Below are 21652 nucleotides of genomic sequence, written 5' to 3'. Positions count from 1 at the left end.
TTGTGATTTTTGGCATATGCGATCTCGAAGCATATACAAACAAGATTGACGGTTGGATTGTTGAAATTAGTTTCATAGAATTCGTATCCCATCAAAACGATAGATTCACTAACACTTAGAGTTTATTTATACTTTCATTAAGTATAACATAAGATTTTGTGGTATCCACTTGTGTAAATATTTTAAATTGACGATCGAATTCATTCATTGTATTCGTATAGGGTCAACAAGTGTAGTTGTAAAAAATTATCAAAATCGAAGTTAAAATAACCGTTAAATCGTGATTTTTTGTTTTATAACCGTCGAAAAGTTTTGTCTCATTACTTGATCTCTGAATGTTTGTTTTTTGTGATTTTTGGCGTATGCGATCTCGAAGCATATACAAACAAGATTGATGGTTAGATCGTTGAAATTAGTTTCATAGAATTCGTATTCCATCAAAACGATAGATTCACTAACACTTAGAGTTTATTTATACTTTCATTAAGTATAACATAAGATTTTGTGGTATCCACATGTGTAAATATTTTAAATTGACGATCGAATTCATTCATTGTATTCGTATAGAGTCAAAAAGTGTACTTGTAAAAAATCATCAAAATCGAAGTTAAAATAACCGTTAAATCGTGATTTTTTGTTTTATCACCGTCAAAATGTTTTGCCTCATTACTTGATCTCTGAATGTTTGTTTTTTGTGATTTTTGGCATATGCGATCTCGAAGCATATACAAACAAGTTTGACGGTTTGATCGTTGAAATTAGTTTCGTGTATCCCATCAAGTTCAATGGTGTGTGTATATATATATATATTTATTATGTAGATTTAAATCTATTTATTTTGTACTTATAATTATTATAGTTTTTTTAGGGGTATAAAATTTAATTTAAAATTTAATATATATATATATAGTTATTATAGTTAATATTTTGGGGGTATAATTATTATAGTATATATAATTATTATAGTTAATTTAATATATATATATATATATAATTATAGTTTTAAACTTTTTAGGGGTATAAAATTGTTAAATTATTATATATAATTATTATAGTATTTTTTAGGGTTATAAAATTATTAAATTAATATTCTGCTTATCGTGTATCGTGTTACCCACGTGTATACCCGACCCAACCCGTTATCTTAACAGGTGCTTATCGGGTTACCCGATAATACCCGATTCGTTATCGTGTCGACTCAAACACCTGTTAATTTTGAGTCGTGTCGTGTCGGGTTATCGGGTCGTATCAGTAATTGCCAGGCCTACTTGTAAGCGAGAGGTATTAGATTTGATTATCAATAAAGTCAAATTTGAATCACATTATTACTAACTATTATGAAACTAAGCTCTCATTAATTTAATGTAAATAATATTGTTTGTTAAAAAAAAACATATAAACCATTTACACCATGCTCTTGATTATGTTCTTATAAAATATCCACTCGTAAACCAACCCAATAAAATCCTGCTGGACCGGCCGACCAAGGCCCAAGGCTATGAACATATCTTTTCTCACACAAAAAGCAACTACTTGCCCAACTGTTGTGATATTTTATGGCAACTTTTAATTTTAACGAATGTTGCAGATTCATCGAGACGAAGAAAGTACAATGATGTGCTGGATACTACAATCGTGCCACAAATGCAAGCCTAATTCTTAAAGGGGGAATTTGCTTAAGGTTGTCAAAAAAAAAACAAAAAAAAAATCAGCTAGTGACTTCGCTTCGGCAGTCTACCATTCTGATGGCATGAAAGACTTACAGGGACACTTCAGCCTCCTCTTAGCCACTATCGAATTATTCACCACATTCAAAAATCGAACTCAAAATGTGTCATGTGGAATATTGACCTTAGTTGGAGGAATGATTATGTACATGTAAAGAGCTAAGAAATGATTTTGGAGGAATAATTTTGCAAACCTTAGTTGGAGGAATGATTTTGCAACCTTCAGCACCTTCAAGCTGTTGGACCATTCTGGAGGTAGTATTTACAACTAAGGATAACTATGATTGCCTCCATTAGGGTTTGCATTTTACCTTAATTGATTGCTAGGATGTGTAAAGTCATGGCTTTGTAGAACAACGTTCACATGAATAACATACATAAAGATGTGGAACTAGGATTTTGTCAAAGACTCGAAGGGGAGGTGGAGTAATGAACAAATAATACTCTTGGCCTAGTTAGTTGTTCAGAGTAGGTAGTAAAGCATGAAAATTTCTTACAAAATACATTTCTTGCAAAGTGGGCGCAAATGCCCAAAATAGGACTTATATATGTCCGCAGGTGAATTTATACATTTTAGATAGAGATTGTCCACCTTATCATGTTCAAGCAATCGCCAACTGACAACAAATAAGAATGATAAGCTTACTGAATGAATAACCTGAATTGATGTTTCAATGACATTAAATTCGGAATTGTGATCTTCTTACAACAACTTTACAAACAAGGCATATCGGTGATTGAGATAGTAGTGAACTGAATTGACTTAAATTAAAATTCAAGGTATTTCTCTTCACTTAGAAGTGAGAGATATTAGGTTCGAATATCGTGAATAGTGAATTTGATATCAAATTAGGCTATCCATTGTATGACTTTACCAAATTCTTCCTCCATTTAATATAAAAATATCGATGTACTGAAAAAAAAAATTCAATTGGCAAAGAAGATTATAAAATTGTATCAAAGCTAGGAATGGATTGTTCTAGGGAAAGGAATATCGTTACGTGTTTGGACCCAAATAAGGATTTTACTGGATTGTTCTTGCTTTTGGAAATGAAATAGGCTTCCGGCAGCTGCTTCTTGTCCCACATCGATAGGCTGTGGGATTGCCACGCGGTGAATAGCCTTTAAAAGGACGCGAAAATCAATTGAAAAAGCATCTTTGCGCTTGGGGCAATGACGTAGTTAATGAGGTTCTAACCGAGACACGTCTATTGCTGGTTGAAAACTATTTCCAAACCCCCTCTTAGGCCTTGATTCAATCACGTGCCTTTGAGAATTTCTGGAAGGGCTTTCTCTTTTGAGTGAGCTCTACAATATCTAGTTTTAAATTTTATTATATTCTTTTTAACATGATTCTTTCTTAATTCTTTTGGTGAGAATTTTTTGAATTCGTAAATTATATTTGTTTATTATACATTATGTAGTTGGGTTTTTTCAAGCATGGTTATATGTATTTTTAAATATTAGGATTTGTTAGGATTGGAAGGAATAGGTTGAAATATTTGGCAGCTGACACATCAATTAGGTTAGGGATTAGAAGGGATAGGTTGAGATACTTGTCTAGAGTTAAGTATATCATGAGTTTGATATGGATCTCATAGCGAATAGAAAGAACTAAACCCCTAAAAGAAGGTCGCCCGTCCCTTCAACCTCAACCATCTCGAATTTTTGAACTACAATCCATAAACAATACATCAAGTAAAAAAATTGGTGGTTCTTCAAACTATATTTGCTTCGCACCAAGAGACAAACCAAATATATCCAGCTGATAAGCGCACTTGTTTGCTTGACAACATTTACAAATTGATTTGAGTTACCTCTAAAATGTACTCGCCGGTAGTATGAATCTGGAAGAGAAACGTAACCTTATGTTTGAAAGTGTGAATTTCATGATACATGAAAGTAGTATAGTAAAAATAATCCTATTTTTTAATGACTATGCAAGACTTTTATTTTCCGACGTGGAAAAATCAACTAGTTATTGCCAGAAACCATAAGGACACCAACACAAACACAAACGCAATTAAGCCTATATATTCATACGGTAATGGTTGGAAAACATATACATGTATGTATATAATCCTCTTTAATTATTCAAGAAGAACGATTCCAAACCTATCGACATGAAGTTCAACAGTGACTAGTAACTAGTGCTGATCGCAATTCTACGGCAAAGTCATTTGGAAGTGCTTTAAAAATAACTGAAAGCGCTTTTAGTGAAAATATTTTCAGAACCAATTCTTAGTAAAAATACAAGTAAATTCTGGAAAAACACTTGAAGAGCTTCCTCGAAGAAACGCATAACTAGTGCTTCTTACGGAAAGCACTTCAAGTGTGTTTGAAACCCAAAACATTTTTTCTAAAAGCGTTTTAATCATTTTAAGAGCATTTCCAAACAAGTCTCTAAAAGCAAAAACTTTAGGGTTGAAATTTTCATCCAAGAGAAGAGAATGCAATGTGGTTTTACAAGAAAATGTATTATTTTCTTTCAATCCTCATCCTTTCGAGTTTAAAAAGACTCTCAATTGGTTCAAACTTGAGCTGACAACTCCCTTTGGTTTGAACACAGTTTCAAATCTTCCTCTTGTCCTCCAATTTGGTCTGTTTTAATGCCACAAAGAATAAAATAATTGTAAAAGTAAGGGCAGTGGGCACCAAGACTTAAAACAACAAAGACAAAGTGATAGGCACACTGCATACATGTTTTATATCCCACATCCGCTGGTGTGAGAAGTACGTTAGTGAATGGGCATATAAAAACGCAAGCCAAACTTGAGGAAAAGCATACCTTTCTCGGCCTTTTGGCTAAGATCAAGTGTAGTATCTGTTCTTATCAGTTTAATATCTGATATGTGGACCAATGGTCCACACGATATTAAATTAATTTTTTTAGGGAGAGAATCCACCACAATAGCTTGCTATTGGGGCTCTCGAGCGTCGCTCAAGTGTTGCACTACAGCATGGGCCTGGCGCATCCCACCAAATCTAGTTAGAATTTTTGAGCTTTCACTCGTCAATGGTCCAATATGTTAAAGAGGTAGAACGGTTTTGAGTTTTTTTGTGGAGATTACAATGGTTGTGGCTAAAACATAGTTTTGGGAGCATCTCCAGTTGTCTTTTATACCTAAAATCCATTCAATATTTCACACAAATCACAAGCTATCTATCATAAAGTCACTTCTAACACTTAAAATGTCTGACAAAGTGAGGAGGGGTGTCATATTAGACCATCTCCAATAGGAGACTCGATAATAAGGTCTTCAGCATTGTTAAGGACCTCTTTAGGACTCAACAAGTATATTCGAGTCCCTAACAAAATATTTACTTCAATGAAGGAGTCCCTACGGTTGAATCCCCAAACAAATAAAAAAAGGGGAAAAAAAATTGGGAGTTTGAAAAGTATCTCTTCATCTCCAACAATAAAAAGAAAAAAGAAAAACATAAGAAACAATCTAAGCTGTTGATTTTAACAGAGCAAAAAAAGAAAAGGTAGATAACAAGTGTGTTGTGGGTTATGCATTGTCATTGCGCTTTGCAGCTTCAGCGTTCATGTGGGTTCAAGCCCACTTTCTCCAATTCTTCAAACTGGCCACACCATTTAGAGTTCTTATCCGTAGGTTCAAGCCCACTTTATCCAATTCTTCAAATTGGCTACACCATTTAGAGTCCTTATCTGCACCTTTACATTTGAGGATTTTTATAGGAATTCCGACAAGTCCCTATACTTTCCTATACTTTAGGAACTTCTTTTCCGGCTCATTGGAAGCCTTATGTCCTGAAATATGAGGTTTATACTGTGGTAGGAACTCACCCTTGCCCTGACCTCTCTTTCTTCACCTCCGGCCACCAGCTTGAGAGTTCGGTGGATGTTTCTCCCATTCCGGCAAGAAATCCAGGGGATCCCCTCATTCGGGTCAGGACTTGGCTCTCAACACTTGTAATTATCTTGGACAACCCAAATACATTTCAACAATTTTGTTGGAGACCGATCAATTTTGTTGGAGCCCATTCGGGTCAGCTCATATTTTTAAATGACTATGCTAGACTTTCATTTTCCGACGGGGACAAATCAACTAGTTATCGCCAGAACCATAAGGACACCAACACAAACACAAACAACAATTAAACCTATATATTCATACGGTAATGGTTGGAAAACATATACATGTATGTATATAATCCTCTTTAATTATTCAAGAAGAACGAATCCAAACCTATCGACATGAAGTTCAACAGTGACTTGTAACTAGTACTGATCGCAATTCTGCGGCAAAGTCATTTGGAAGTGCTTTAAAAATAACTGAAAACGTTTTTAGTGAAAATATTTTCAAAACCAATTCTTAGTAAAAATACAAGTAAATTCTAGAAAAGCACTTCAAGTGCTTCCTGGAAGAAACACATAACTAGTGCTTCTTACGGGAAGCACTTCAAGTCTGTTTGAAATCTAAAAACATTTTCTCTAAAAGCGTTTTTAGTTACTTTAAAGGCACTTCCAAACAAGTTCCTAAAAACAAAAATTTTAGGGTTGAAATTTTCATCCAACAGAAAAGAATGCTATGTGGTTTTACAAGAAAATGTATTATTTTATTTCAATCCTCATCCTTTCGAGTTTAAAAAGACTCTCAATTGGTTCAAACTTGAGCTGACAACTCCCTTTGATTTGAACACAGTTTCAAATCTTCCTCTTGTCCTCCAATTTGGTCTGTTTTCATGCCACAAAGAATAAAATAATTGTAAAAGTAAGGGCAGTGGGCACCAAGACTTAAAACAACAAAGACAAAGTGATAGGCATACTGCATACAGGTTTTATATCCCACATCCGCTGGTGGAAGAAGTACGTTAGTGAAGTGGCATATAAAAACACAAGCCAAACTTGAATAAAAGCATACCTTTCTCGGCCTTTTGGCTAAGATCAAGTGTAGTATCTGTTCTTATCAGTTTAATATCTGATACGTGGATCAATGGTTTACATGATATTAAATTAATTTTTTTAGGGAGAAAGTTCACTACAATAGCTTGCTATTGGGACTTTTGAGCGTTGTCCAAGTGTTGCACTATAGCATGGCCCTGGCGCATCCCACCAAATCTAGTTAGAATTTTCGAGCTTTCACTCTTAATGGGCCAATATGTGGTTCCTTAACGGTTATCGCTTATCAAGTAGAACGGTTTTGAGTTTGTTTTGGATATTACAATGGTTGTGGCTAAAACACTAGTTTTGGGAGCATCTCCAGTTGTCTTTTATCCCTCAAATCCATTCAATATTTCACACAAATCACAAGCTATCTATCATAAAGTCACTTCTAACACTTAAAATGTGCATCTGCATTGCGAGACTCGATAATAGGTTCTTCACAACAATAATTTTGAAGAATTTTAACTTGGGAGTTTTAACAAAAGCCTGCAGTACTGTTCACTTTAACGAAAAATCACATTTTTTATACTAAAAAGTCAAACCTAGTACTATTTACTTTACCCTTTATTTTGTCCTTATCGTTAAAACCAAAAATTTTCAAACCATTTTCATTAGTTTTCCTTTTTAACTTTGCTTGCTGCCAATCTACTTCTTTTTTCTTTAACCAAAGTTTTCAAATTTGAATTTTGTAAATGGCGATTTTGTAACCAAAATTAAATTCTAAGGTAAAACTAAATTAAAGTAAAAGGTTTTTGGAAGGTTTTGAAATGGAAAAGAAAAGAAAGAAGAGGGACTGCTTTTCTGGTTGCCCGAAATCTAGCAAGAGAATAAAAAGCCCGAAGATATGAAAGAATCTCTCTAATAAAAACCCTAAACCCTAAACATATCGGAACACGTTTGGTATCTTGTCATGACTCATAATACAAATAATTAAATTTTATTTTCAAGTGTCTAATTAATTGTATCACTCAGTACTACGGTCTGGTGGTATTCCTATTCACTTATAAGTAAAAGGTTTCAAAGTGGTTTTAGGTTTGAATCTCGTGGATGACGAATTCGATCTAAATTAGGTTGCACATTGTGTGGCTTAGTTGAATTCCCCCTCTCCTTATTATGAAAATATCGATATACTAAAATAAATAAATAATTAATTGTATTATTACATTTAATATATTAAACTATATTCTCGTAAAACTAAATTTTTTTACCAAAAAGGTCTTCATCTCTTTCTCCTCAGCTTTCTACTTTCTGGAGGGAGTGTGACCATCCATATGACAAAGCGAGTGTGACCTTAAAATTTGACAAAATAGAAATGAAAATATTTTTAACAGGAATAATGATATATTCCGTGGGTTATGATTTCTAACAGGAGAGAGGATCCTCTCCGAATTCACTTTGTAAGGATCTTAAGGATTCTCATATCCTAACCGTTCATCGTATATCGTGGGGTTAGTTTTCGTCAGATATTATTTGTGTTTAATTTTAAATAAAAAAAGTCAAATGATTTCTGAATGCACGAAACACGATGAATGACTAAGATGTGGGGATCTCTAGGATCCTCATAAAGTGGATCTAGATAGGATCCAATTCCCAACTGGATAGGTTTTTTTTTGGATTTGAAAGAAAAGATACTTACATTCAAATTCAATCATTAATTCGAATTGAAATTAATTATCAAACAAGATTTCAATATTCAATTTTGGAAAAGACCGAAAACACAAAACGAATGGTTATCAAACGGCCTTGGTTATAGACTAGATCACGAAGGTTGAACGACTCTACAAACATTTCCGATTATGAGGTGTATATCAGGACGCACCCAAAACCACCGTCACTCTGCTCTAACTTACAAACTATTAGTTACTTAGTATTATGGTCTAATGACATTTCTCTTCACTTACAAAACATTTATCTTCATTTGTAAGTGAGAGGTCTTAGGCTTGATTCTCATCAAAGTCAAATTTGAACCATATTATTACTAGTTATTGTGAGGCTAAGCTCTTATTCTCTTAATGTAAATAATATCTCGTTTATTAAAAAAAATTTACAAACCATTTACACCATGCTCGTGATTATGCTCTTATAAAAGATCCACTCGTAAACCAGCCCAATAAAATCTTGCTGGATCGGCCGACCAAGGTCCAAGGCTATGAACATATCTTTCTCACACAAAAAGCAACTACTTGCCCAACTGATGTGATATTTTATAGCAACTTTTAACGAATGTTCCTTATTCATTAAGACCATAGTCTGAAATATCAATAATATCGACAAAATATCGAGGATATTTCAATTTTTTCGAATCACGGATATTTCGGAACATATCCATGTACATATCGTACAAATATCGACAATATCGACGATAATATTGGAAAATATCGATATCGATAATTTCGCACACACTTCAGTAATATTTTGTCAAAATATCGATGCAAAGGAAGAAAAAAAAGAAAAAGAAGAAAAAAGGGAAAAAAGGGAAAAAAGGGTGGAAAAAAAACACAAAGGGGATTTCAACACCTCCCATTTTACTCCTCCAACACCGTAACCATCATATATCACATATGTTTTAGTGATAATATGCTAAAATATTTATATTTATATAACAATTACATGCAAAACTATTTTGAGGATTTATTATTTGATGAATACTCTTCACAATAAACTTACTCTACACATAGAAATGATGAAGATAGTGAAAATTTTGAACCTCATAGAAACTTTATGTGGTACTAAATCACTCATGTATCTTACCATGCAATGTATAAAGTGTAAAATATTGTAGTAAATCATTATATAAATGATTATAGCGTGTTTAATCTTTTTTTCATTAATTATTACATATTTTCTATACTCACAGTGTTTGCCAGCTCATTGTATAATTAACTTAAATCAGTTAAATCCATCATGTAATGCATTTCCTTCTAATTTTTTTTATAAACTAATAGATAATTGACTAAATAAACATTATCTAAAGTTTCAATAAAAAATTCCAAGTTTTTCTTACAATTTCCGTAGTTTTTATTCAATTTTTATCGATATCAATAATATCCCGATATTTCCATCGAAATTTCCATGTTTTTGGATTACCGATATTTCGGATATCATCGTTATTTTATACCATGATCGAGACGAATAAAGTACAATGACGTTGCTGGATACTACAATCGTGCCACAAATGCAAGCCTAATTCTTTAAAGGAGTAATTTGCTTAAAGTTGTCAAAAAAAAAAAGAAAAAAGAAGAGAGTTTTAACGAAAAGCTTACGGTATTATTCACTTTAATGAAAAATCACATTTTTACACTAAAAACTTAAACCTGGTACTATTCACATTACCCTTTATTTTGTCCTTATCATTAAAATCAAAGTTTTCAAGCCATTTTCATTAGTTTTCAAAAAAAAAAAAAATCAACTAGTGGCTTCGCTTCAACAGTCCACCATTCCGGCAGCAGGAAAGGCTTATAGAGACACTTCAGCCTCCTCTTACCCACTATTGAATTATTTACCACCTTCAGAAATCGAATTCAAAGTGTATCATGTGAAATATTGACCTTAGTTGGAGGAATGATTATGTACGTGTAAGGAGCAAAGGAATGATTTTGGAGGAATAATTTTGCAAACCTTAGTTGGAGGAGTGATTTTGCAACCTGCCGCACCTTCAAGCTGTTGGATCATTCTGGAGGTATTATTTGCAACTGAGGATAACTAAGATTGCCTCCTTTAGGGTTTGCATTTTACATAAATAATACTCTTTGCCTAGTTAGTTGTTTAGAGTAGGTAGTAAAGCATCAAAATTTCTTACAAAGTGGGTGCAAATAAATTTCTTATAAAGTGGGAGCAAATAAATTTCTTACAAAGTGGGCGCAAATGTGCATAATAGGACTTATATATGTCTGCAGGTGAATTTATACATTTTAGATAGAGATTGTCCACCTTATCATGTTCAAGCAATCGGCCACTGACAACCAATAAGAAAGGTTGTTGGTAGGCAACATCGTCTAAAATGATCTATTAAGGATAGGTCGGCAAATAAATTCTTACAAAGCGGGTGCAAATAAATTTCTTACAAAGTGGGCGCAAATGCCCACAATAGGACTTGTATATATGTCCGCAGGTGAATTTATGCATTTTAGATAGCGATTGTTCACCTTATCATGTTCACGCAATCGGCCACTGACAACCAATAAGAATGGTTGTTGGTAGGCAACATTACCTAAAACGCTCTATTAAGGATATGTCGGCAAGTCGTAAGCTTACTGAATGGTAACTTGAATTGATGTTTCAATGACGTTAAATTCAGAATTGTGATCTTCTTACAACAACTTTACAAACTAGGCATATCGTTGATTGAGATGGTAGTGAACTGAATTGACTTAAATTAAAATTCAAGGTATTTCTCTTCACTTGGAAGTGAGGGATTTTATGTTCGAATCTCGTGAATAATGAATTCAATATCAAATTAGGCTATCCATTGTATAACTTTGCCGAACTCTCTATCTTTTTAGTATAAAAATATCGATATACTAAAATAAAAAATTCAAAGGACAAAGAAGATCATAAAATTTATCAAAGCTTGGAATGGATTGTTCTAGGGAAAGGAATGTCGTTGCGTGTTTGGACCCAAATAAGGATTTCACTGGATTGTTCTTGCTTTTGGAAATGAAATAGGCTTCGGGCAGCTGCTTCGTGTCCCACATCGATAGGCTGTGGGATTGCCACGCGGTGAAGAGCCTTTAGAGGGACGCGAAAATAATCTGGAAACGCATCTTTGCGCTTGGGGCAATGACGTAGCTAATGAGGTTCTTACCAAGGCGTGTCTATTGCTGGTTGAAAACTATTTTCAAATTTCCTCTTAGGTCTTGATTCAATCTTGTGCCTTTGAGAATTTTTGGAAGGACTTTCTTTTCATAGTGAGCTCTACAATATCTAGTTCTAAATTTTATTATATTCTTTCTAACATGATTCTTTTGGTGAGAATTTTTTGAATTCGTAAATCATGTTTGTTTATGATACATTGTGTAGTTAGTTTTTGCTAACTATGGTTATATGTATTGTTAAATAAAAATATTTAAAATGATTTATAAATAGGGAATTTTAACGAAAAGCACTTGATACTGTTCACTTTAACGAAAAATCACATTTTTACACTAAAAAGTCAATCATGGTACTATTCATTTTACCTTTTATTTTGTCATTATCATTAAAACTCAAAGTTTTCAAGCCATTTTCATTAGTTTAGGGATTAGAAGGAATAGGTTGAGATATTTGGCAGCAAACACATCAATTAGATTAGGGATTAGAAGGGATAGGTTGAGATACTTGTCTAGTGTTTGATGTAAACAAATCAAAGAAAAGTCGTCCAACAACAACGATCTCAACATATCCCAGCAAGCATAATCTGCAACGAGATTGCAACCACAATCACGACCCGGTGAAGATCAAGCATCAAACCACAACTATCGCGATCCACAATTAAGGTCAAGCATCAATCAGTGATGTTATTTAGGCGCATTCAAACAATGGTTAGGACTTATTGCCTACACAACTAGATATGTGGCAGCTACAAATTTAAATGTGTAATGCTAAAAGGAGGTCAGATTAAATAGGATAAGTGCAATTAAATGTAACATGAATTATGTTTGTTGTTTGGTAGAGTTAAGTATATCATGTGTTCGATATGGATAATAGAAAGAACTAAACCCCTAAAAGGAGGTCCCCCGTCCCTTCAACCCCAACCATCTGGAATTTTTGAACTACAATCCATAAACAATACATCAAGTAAAAAATCTGGTGGTTCTTCTTCAAACTAAATTTGCTTCGCACCAAGAGGCAAATCAAATCTATCCAGCTAATAAGTACACTCGTTTGCTTGACAACATTTACAATTTGAATTGATTCACCTCTAAAATGTACTCGCCGGTAGTATGACTGTGGAAGAGAAACGTAATTTTATGTATGAAAGTGTGAATTTCACGATTCTTGAAAGTAGTAAAGTAAAAATAATCCTATTTTTAAATGACTATGCAAGACTTTCATTTTCTGATGTGGAAAAATCAACTAGTTATCACCATAAGGACACCAACACAAACACAAACGCAATTAAACCTATATATTCATACGGTAATGGTTAGAAAACATATACATGTATGTATATAATCCTCTTTAATTATTCAAGAAGAACAATTCCAAACCTATCGATATGAAGTTCAACGGTGACTAGTAACTAGTACTGATTGCAAATCTACGGCAAAGTCATTTGGAAGTGCTTTAAAAATAACTGAAAGCGCTTTTAGTAAAAATATTTTTAGAACAAATTCTTAATAAAAATACAAGTAAATTCTGAAAAACACTTGAAGTGTGTTTGAAACCCAAAAACATTTTCTCTAAAAGCGTTTTTAGTTATTTTAAAAGTATTGCCAAACAAGTCCCTGAAAGCAAAAACTTTAAGGTTGAAATTTTCATCCAAGAGAAGAGAATGCTCTGTGGTTTTACAAGAAAATGTATTATTTTCTTTCAATCCTCATCCTTTCGAGTTTAAAACGACTCTCAATTGGTTCAAACTTGAGCTGACAACTCCCTTTGATTTGAACACAGGTCTAAATCTTCCTCTTGTCCTCCAATTTGGTCTGTTTTAATGCCATAAAGAATAAAATAATTGTAAAAGTAAGGGCAGTGGGCACCAAGACTTAAAACAACAAAGACAAAGTGATAGGCATACTGCATACAGGTTTTATATCCCACATCCGCTGGTGGAAGAAATACGTTAGTGAAGTGGCATATAAAAACACAAGCCAAACTTGAATAAAAGCATACCTTTCTCGGCCTTTTGGCTAAGATCAAGTGTAGTATCTGTTCTTATCAGTTTAATATCTGATACGTGGGCCAATGGTTCACACGATATTAAATTAATTTCTTTAGGGAGAAAGTTCATTACAATAGCTTGCTATTGGGGCTCTCGAGCGTCGCCCAAGCATTACACTACAGCATGGGCCTGGCGCATCCCACCAAATCTAGTTAGAATTTTCGAGCTTTCACTCTTAATGGTCCAATATGTGGTTCCTTAACAGTTATTGCATAACAATTAGAACGGTTTTGAGTGTTTTTTTGGATATTACAATGGTTGTGGCTAAAACACAAGTTTTGGGAGCTTCTCCAATTGTCTTTTATCCCTCAAATCCATTCAATATTTCACACAAATCACAAGCTCTCTATCATAAAGTCACTTCTAACACGTAAAATGTGCATCTCCATTGGGAGACTCGATAATAGGGTCTTCACAATTGTTAAGGACCTCTTTAGGACTCAACAAGTATATTCGAGTCCCTAACAAAATATTTACTTCAATGAAGGAGTCCCTACATTTGAATCCCCAAACAAATATAAAAGGAAAAAAAAAAAAGATTGGGAGTTTGAAAAGTAACTCTTCGATCTCCAACAATAATTTTGAAGAATTTTCACTTTGCTTGCTGCCAATCTATTTCTTTGTTCTTTAACCAAGGTTTTCAAATTTGAATTTTATAAAGGAGTAATTAGGTTTTCATCCTTATTTTTACTACTCTATTGATTAAAACCTTATTACTTTTCAATTTTTGATCAAGGTCCTTTGTATTAATAATATCATTAATTATTTCAATAATAAAATATTTTTTATTTCTAAATATATTCATTTAATATTAAAAATGTTACAATTAGTATATTTATATTTATGGCTAAATTTTTTATCATATATTTTTATTTTTAGTTTGTACCCATTTTTAATTTGCAACCCTTTTTTAATTTGTACCAATTTTCCTTTCAATTTTAATTTGTACCCATATATTAATTTCTTTTTGTGCCCATATCTTTTAAAGTTTTATTTGTATTGTACCCATATTTTTTTATTTATTTGTACCCATTTTTATTTTTGCTAAATGTACCCATTTTGAAGAATGTACCCATGTTTTGATACAATAAATTTTTGGTTATTTTTTTATGAATGTACCCATGTTTACACACACACACACACAATAGTATATTTATATTTTAATATTTTTAATCCCACAAATTATGGTTTTTTATTTAAAATCTCACTACTATAAACAACTATAAATTTTAATTTTTAATTTAAAAAATATAGTAACGTACATAGAAATAAATTATCAATTAATTTTAGGGACTTGAATCAAAAATTGAAAAACAACAAGGTTTCAGTCAAAGATTGTTCATAACTAGGGACCGCATCTAAAGTCTCCCTTTTATAAATGGCAATTTTATAACCAAAATTAAATTCTAAGGTAAAACTAAATTAAAGTAAAAGGTTTTTGGAAGGTTTTGAAATGGAAAAGAAAAGAAAGAAAAGGGACTGCTTTTCTGGTTGTCCGAAATCTAGCAAGAGAATAAAAAGCCCGAAGAAATGAAAGAGTCTCTAATAAAAACCCTAAACCCTAAGACCATCTCCAACCCTGGGCTAAAAGCCAAATTACCCCCCAAATTACCCCCCCAAACACTCTCCAACCCATGCTAAAATTTTAGGCTAAATGCCAAATGCTATTTCTGGGCCAAATACCCCCCAGCTTTCCCCCCGGGCTAAATGCGAAATGTTTATCGGAATTTAAATTTTTTTAGATTAAAATGTTCATAAAATTAATTTACAATAATCTACATATTTATTTAAAAAAAAAATTGATTTAAGAAAAAAATTTAGGCTAATTTCATTCTTTAATAATTCCGGGCTAAAATTTTAGGGTAGAAGGGTTGGAGCAGAAAAGATGTTTCTGGGCTAAAAGCTAAATTTTCCGGGCTAAAAAATTTGGCTTTTAGCCCAGAAACATCTTTTCTGCTCCAACCCTTCTACTCTAAAATTTTAGCCCGGAATTATTAAAGAATGAAATTAGCCTAAATTTTTTTCTTAAATCAATTTAAAAAAAAAAATATGTAGATTATTGTAAATTAATTTTATGAACATTTTAATCTAAAAAAATTTAAATTCCGATAAACATTTCGCATTTAGCCCGGAGGGAAAGCTGGGGGGTATTTGGCCCAGAAATAGCATTTGGCATTTAGCCTAAAATTTTAGCATGGGTTGGAGAGTGTTTGGGGGGGGGGGGTAATTTGGCTTTTAGCCCAGGGTTGGAGATGGTCTAAGCATGTCGGAACACGTTTGGTATCATTTCATAATACAAATAGTTAAATTTTATTTTCAAGTGTCTAATTAATTGTGTCCCTCAGTACTAAGGTCTGATGATATTCCTATTCACTTTGAAGTAAGAGGTCTTAGATTTGAATCTTGTGGATGACGAATTCAATCTAAATTAAGTTGCTCATTGTATGGCTTAATCGAATTTCCTCTCTCCTTAGTATAAAAATATCGATATACTAAAAAAAAAAAATCTAATTAATTGTATTATTATATTTAGTATATAAAATTGTGTTGTCGTAAAACTAAATTTTTCTACCAAAAAGAGATTTTCATCTCTTTCTCCACAGCTTTCCACTTTCTGGAGGGAGTGTGACCATCCATATGACAAGCGAGTGTGACCTTAAAATTTGACAAAATAGAAATGAAATTATTAGTGATGCCAAAATAGAGAGAAATAATCATAAAAGTACAAACATAATTTTTAAATTTGAACGTAAATAATGATATATTCCGTGGGTTATGATTTCTAAGAGAGGATCCTCTCCAGATTCACTTTGTAAGGATCTTAGGGATCCCCATATCCTAGCCGTTTATCGTACATCGTATAGTTAATTTTTGTCAGATACTATTTATGTTTAATTTAAAAAAAAAGTCAAATGATTTCTGATTGCACGATACATGATGAATGACTAAGATGTGGGGATCCCTAGGATCCTCACAAAGTGGATCCGGATAGGATTCAATTCCCATTGGATAAGGTTTTTTTTTGGATTTTAAAGAAAAGATACTTACATTCAAATTCAATCATCAATTCGAATTGAAATTAATTATCAAACAGGATTTCAATATTCAATTTTGGAAAAAACCGAAAACACAAAACGAATGGCTATCAAACGGCCTTGGTTATAGACTAGATCACGAAGGTTGAACGACTCTACAAACATTTCCGATTATGAGGTCTATATGAGGACGCACCTAAAACCACTGACACTCTACTCTAACTTATAAACTGTTAGTCACTTAGTATTATGGTCTAATGATATTTATCTTCACTTGTAAGTGAGAGGTCTTAGATTTGATTCTCACCAAAGTCAAATTTGAACCACATTATTACTAGTTATTGAGAGGCTAAGCTCTTACTCTTTTAATGAAAATAATATCGTTTGTTAAAAAAAAACTTACAAACCATTTACACCGTGCTCTTGGTTATGTTCTTATAAAGATCCACTCGTAAACCGGCCCAATAAAATCCTGCTGGACCGGCCGACCAAGGCCCAAGGCCACGAACATATCTTTCTCACACAAAAAGCAACTACTTGCCCAACTGTTGTCTAGTGTTTGGTGTAAACAAATAAAAAAAAAGTCGTCCAACAACAACGATCTCAACATATCCCAGCAAGCATGACATTCTACCAGCAAGCATAATCTGCAACGAGATTACAACTACAATCACGACCCAATGAAGATCAAGCATCAAACCACAACGATCGCGACCCACAACTAAGGTCAAACATCAATCCGTGATGTTATTTAGGCGCATTCAAACAATGGTTAGGACTTATTGCCTACACAACTAGATATGTGCCAGCTACAAATTTAAATGTGTAATGCTAAAAGTTAGGATGAATAACTTGTGTCTTTATGCCTTTTTTTGGTAAAGGCCAGATTAAATAGGATAAGTGCAATTAAATTTGACATGAATTACGTTTGTTGTTTTGTAGAGTTAAGTATATCATGAGTTCTTTCCAAAAAACAAAAAAAAAAGTATATCATGAGTTTGATATGGATCTCATAGCGAATAGAAAGAACTAAACCCCTAAAAGAAGGTCCCCCCCGTCCCTTCAACCCCAACCATCTGGAATTTTTGAACTACAATCCATAAACAATACATCAAGTAAAAAATTTGATGGTTCTTCAAACTAAATTTGCTTCGCACCAAGAGACAAACCAAATCTATTCAGCTGATAAGCGCACTCGTTTGCTTGACAACATTTACAATTTGAATTCAGTCACCTCTAAAATGTACTTGCCGATAGTATGAATCTGGAAGAGAAACGTAACTTTATGTATGAAAGTGTGAATTTCACGATACTTGAGAGTAGTAAAGTAAAAATAATCCTATTTTTAAATGACTATGCAAGACTTTTATTTTCCGACGTGGACAAATCAACTGGTTATCACCAGAACCATAAGGACACCAACACAAACACAAACGCAATTAAACCTATATATTCATACGGTGATGGTTGGAAAACATATACATGTATGTATATAATCCTCTTTAATTATTCAAGAAGAACAATTCCAAACCTATCGACATGAAGTTCAACGGTGACTAGTAACTAGTACTGATCGCAAATCTCCGGCAAAGTCATTTGGAATTGCTTTAAAAATAACTGCAAGCGCTTGTAATGAAAATATTTTCAGAACCAATTCTTAGTAAAAATACAAGTAAATTATGGAAAAGCACTTGAAGTGCTTATTGGAATAAACACATAACTAGTGCTTCTTACGGGAAGCACTTCAAGTGTGTTTGAAACCCAAAAACATTTTCTCTAAAAGCGTTTTAATCATTTTAAAGACACTTCCAAATAAATTCCTAAAAGCAAAAACTTTAGGGTTGAAATTTTCATCCAAGAGAAGAGAATGCAATGTGGTTTTACAAGAAAATGTATTATTTTCTTGAGCTGACAACTCCCTTTGATTTGAACACAGTTTCAAATCTTCCTCTTGTCCTCCAATTTGGTCTGTTTTAATGCCACAAATAATAAAATAATTGTAAAATTAAGGGCAGTGGGCACCAAGACTTAAACAACAAAGACAAAGTGATAGGCATACTGCATACAGGTTTTATTTCCCACATCCGCTGGTGGAAGAAGTACGTTAGTGAAGTGGCATATAAAAACACAAGCCAAGCTTGAAGAAAAGCATACCTTTCTCGGCCTTTTGGCTAAGATCAAGTGTAGTATCTGTTCTTATCAGTTTAATATCTGATACGTGGGCCAATGGTTCACACGATATTAAATTAATTTTTTTAGGGAGAGAGTCCGTTACAATAGCTTGCTATTGGGACTTTCGAGCGTTGTCCAAGCGTTGCACTATAGCATGGGCTTGGCGCATTCCACCAAATCTAGTTAGAATTTTTGAGGTTTCACTCTTCAATGGTCCAATATGTTAAGAAGTAGAACGGTTTTGAGTTTTTTTTGGAGATTACAATGGTTGTGGCTAAAACATAGTTTTGGGAGCATCTCCAGTTGTCTTTTATCCCTAAAATCCATTCAATATTTCACACAAATCACAAGCTATCTATCATAAAGTCACTTCTAACACTTAAAATGTCTGACAAAGTGAGGAGAGGTGTCATATTAGACCATCTCCAATAGGAGACTCGATAATAAGGTCTTCACCATTGTTAAGGACCTTTATTTCAACGAAAGAGTCCCTACAATTGAATCCCCAAACAAATATAAAAAGGGGTAAAAAAAAGATTGGGAGTTTGAAAAGTATTTCTTCGATCTCCAACAATAAAAAAAAAAAAAAAAAAACATAAGAAACAATCTGAACTGTTGATTTTAACAGAGCAAAAAAGAAAAGGTAGATAACAAGTGCGTTGTGGGGCATGCATTGTCGCTGCGCTTTGCACCTTCAGCATTCACGTGGGTTCAAGCCCACTTTCTCCAATTCTTCAAACTGGCTACACTATTTAGAGTCCTTATCCGCATCCTTACATTTGAGGATTTTTATAGGAATTCCGATGAGTCCCTATACTTTCCTATACTTTAGGGATTTCTTTTCCGGCCCGTTGGAAGTCTTATGTCTTGAAATATGAGGTTTATACGGTGGTAGGAACTCACCCTTGCCTTGACCTCTCTTTCGTCACCTCCGGCCACCAGCTTGAGAGTTCGGTGGATGTTTCTCCCATTCTGGCAAGAAATCCAGGGGATCCGCTCATTCGGGTCAGCACTCGGCTCTCACCACTTTATAATTATATTGGACAACCCAAAAACATTTCAACAATTTTGTGGGAGCCCATTTGGGTCAGCATATATTTCTAAATGACTCTGCAAGACTTTCATTTTCCGACGTGGACAAGTCAACTAGTTATCGCCAGAACCATAAGGACACCAACACAAACACAAACAGCAATTAAACCTATATATTCATACGGTAATGGTTGGAAAACATATACAAGAAGAACTATTCCAAACCTATCGACATGAAGTTCAACAGTGACGAGTGACAAGTAACTAGTACTGATCGGAATTCTGCGGCACACTCATTTGGAAATGCTTTAAAAATAATTGAAAGTGTTTTTGGTAAAAATATTTGTAGAACCAATTCTTAGTAAAAATCCAAGTAAATTCTTGAAAAGCACTTGAAGTGCTTCTTGGAAAAAACACATAACTAGTGCTTCTTACGGGAAACACTTCAAGTGTGTTTGAAACCTAATTTTTTTTTTCTCTAAAAACATTTTTAATTATTTTAAAAGCATTTCCAAATAAATCCCGAAAAGCAAAACCTTTAGAGTTGAAATTTTCATCCAAGAGAAGAGAGCTCTGTGGTTTTCTTTCAATACTCATCCTTTCGAGTGTAAAACGACTCTCAATTGGTTCAAACTTGAGCTGACAACTCCCTTTGATTTGAACACAGTTCTAAATCTTCCTCTTGTCCTCCAATTTGGTCTGTTTTAATGCCACAAAGAATAAAATAATTGTAAGAGTAAGGGCAGTGGGCAACAAGACTTAAAACATCAAAGACAAAGTGATAGGCATACTGCATACAGGTTTTATATCCCACATCCGCTGGTGGAAGCAGTACGTTAGTGAAGTGGCATATAAAAACACAAGCCAAACTTGAATAAAAGCATACCTTTCTCGGCCTTTTGGCTAAGATCAAGTGTAGTATCTGTTCTTATCAGTTTAATATCTGATACGTGGATCAATGGTTCACACGATATTAAATTAATTTCTTTAGGGAGAAAGTCCACTACAATAGCTTGCTATTGGGGCTCTCCAAGTGTCGCCCAAGCGTTGCACTACAGCATGGGCCTGGTGCATCCCACCAAATCTAGTTAGAATTTTTGAGCTTTCACTCTTAATGGTCGAATATGTGGTTCCTTAACAGTAATCGGTTAACAAGTAGAACGGTTTGAGTTTTTTGGAGATTACAATGGTTGTGGATAAAAGACTAGTTTTGGGAGCTTCTCCTGTTGTCTTTTATCCCTCAAATCCATTCAATATTTCACACAAATCACAAGCTCTCTATCATAAAGTCACTTCTAACACTTAAAATGTGCATCTCCATTGGGAGACTCGATAATAGGGTCTTCACAATTGTTAAGGACCTCTTAAGTGTTTGGACCCAAATAAGGATTTTATTGGATTGTTCTTGCTTTGGGAAATGAAATAGGCTTCGGGCAGCTGCTTCGTGTCCCACGTCGATAGGCTGTAGGACGCGAAAATAAACTGGAAAGACATCTTTGCGCTTGGGGCAATGACGTAGCTAATGAGGTTCTAACCGAGGCGCTTCTATTGCTGGTTGAAAACTATTTCCAAACTCTCTCTTAGGCTTTGGCTTAGCCTTGTGCTTTTGAGAATTTTTGGATGGGTTCTCTCTTTGGAGTGAGCTTTACAATATCTAGTTTTAAATTTTATTATATTCTTTCCAACAAGATTCCTTCCTGATTTTTTTGGTGAGAATTCTAGAAATTTGTGAATTATGTTTGTTTATCATATATTGTGCGGTCAGTCTTTTTCAAGTATGGTTTATGTGTATTTTTAAATAAAAATATTTAAAATAGTTTTTTACCGTACAATGTATAATGACTGAACACAATTCACAGATTTTCCTCAACTGTTTTTGTCGAAAGTGCTAAGTGCTTAATGGGTTTCGTCATTA

The 21652-nt window shown here is 33.7% G+C and overlaps 1 long non-coding RNA gene, 7 other non-coding genes and 1 pseudogene across 8 annotated transcripts; all 9 read left to right on the top strand.

Moving 5' to 3' along the window:
• Window positions 1-2882: 2882 nt before the first annotated feature.
• LOC126612688 (U4 spliceosomal RNA) lies at window positions 2883-3035 on the top strand. Its single transcript, XR_007619257.1, has one exon. It is a non-coding gene; the product is annotated as a U4 spliceosomal RNA (small nuclear RNA).
• Window positions 2887-12344, top strand: LOC126610263 (uncharacterized). The gene is made up of 2 exons (XR_007618449.1): window positions 2887-3219; window positions 11892-12344. It is a non-coding gene; the product is annotated as an uncharacterized LOC126610263 (long non-coding RNA).
• On the top strand, window positions 4512-4707 carry LOC126612682 (U2 spliceosomal RNA). The gene has a single exon (XR_007619250.1). It is a non-coding gene; the product is annotated as a U2 spliceosomal RNA (small nuclear RNA).
• Window positions 6613-6808, top strand: LOC126612685 (U2 spliceosomal RNA). The gene has a single exon (XR_007619253.1). It is a non-coding gene; the product is annotated as a U2 spliceosomal RNA (small nuclear RNA).
• On the top strand, window positions 11401-11543 carry LOC126612689 (U4 spliceosomal RNA; annotated as a pseudogene).
• A 1101-nt stretch (window positions 12345-13445) lies between the features above and the next one.
• LOC126612684 (U2 spliceosomal RNA) lies at window positions 13446-13641 on the top strand. Its single transcript, XR_007619252.1, has one exon. It is a non-coding gene; the product is annotated as a U2 spliceosomal RNA (small nuclear RNA).
• A 5042-nt stretch (window positions 13642-18683) lies between these two features.
• Window positions 18684-18879, top strand: LOC126612681 (U2 spliceosomal RNA). The gene has a single exon (XR_007619249.1). It is a non-coding gene; the product is annotated as a U2 spliceosomal RNA (small nuclear RNA).
• Window positions 18880-20619: 1740 nt separating this feature from the next.
• Window positions 20620-20816, top strand: LOC126612686 (U2 spliceosomal RNA). The gene has a single exon (XR_007619255.1). It is a non-coding gene; the product is annotated as a U2 spliceosomal RNA (small nuclear RNA).
• Window positions 20817-21229: 413 nt separating this feature from the next.
• Window positions 21230-21382, top strand: LOC126612690 (U4 spliceosomal RNA). Its single transcript, XR_007619258.1, has one exon. It is a non-coding gene; the product is annotated as a U4 spliceosomal RNA (small nuclear RNA).
• The last annotated feature ends 270 nt before the right edge of the window (window positions 21383-21652 follow it).

Source organism: Malus sylvestris, chromosome 17 (genome assembly GCF_916048215.2).
Source record: "Malus sylvestris chromosome 17, drMalSylv7.2, whole genome shotgun sequence".
In the NCBI taxonomy this organism is placed as follows: Eukaryota; Viridiplantae; Streptophyta; class Magnoliopsida; order Rosales; family Rosaceae; genus Malus; species Malus sylvestris.
The sequence above is the reverse complement of the archived record's forward strand: the minus strand, read 5'-3'. Positions and strand labels throughout refer to the sequence as shown.